A 518-nucleotide genomic window follows, 5' to 3' on the forward strand; every position below is an offset into this window, starting at 1 on the left:
TTAAGTAACTATCAACTTCTACTAAAAATATAAACTTAAATAGGCTCAACAATATGCTAATTCATTAACAAACATATTATTTACCTTACCTCACTCTTCAATTGGCTTGAAGGTGTTATTCAGGATGATATATATATATATTTGCTATTAAAAAACATTGAATTTTCATGGTTTAAATCCGATCTTGCATGTTTACAGGCACAATTTACTAGGTGCAGAAGTATGAGGTGATAAAAATGGAATTTTCTAAAACATTGATGATTCTACTAAAGCAGTAGAAGGTAAAAGGAAAAAAATCTAATATTTTTCTATTATCACCACATATAGCTGTTTTGATGAAACAGAATCTGTCTGCCCAAATTGTACAGGGTTTATCATTTCACATAACAGGAAACTCAAAATTTAGAAGGTTTTCAGAGATGATTGATTCAAGATATATAATCAATGACAAATTTTTTCTCTAGATTTCTAGTTTATCCTTCTTGATCTTGATTATGCTAATCACATTCAGACCAAAT

This window comes from Propithecus coquereli, unplaced genomic scaffold (genome assembly GCF_000956105.1).
Source record: "Propithecus coquereli isolate 6110/MARCELLA unplaced genomic scaffold, Pcoq_1.0 Scaffold993, whole genome shotgun sequence".
In the NCBI taxonomy this organism is placed as follows: domain Eukaryota; kingdom Metazoa; phylum Chordata; class Mammalia; order Primates; family Indriidae; genus Propithecus; species Propithecus coquereli.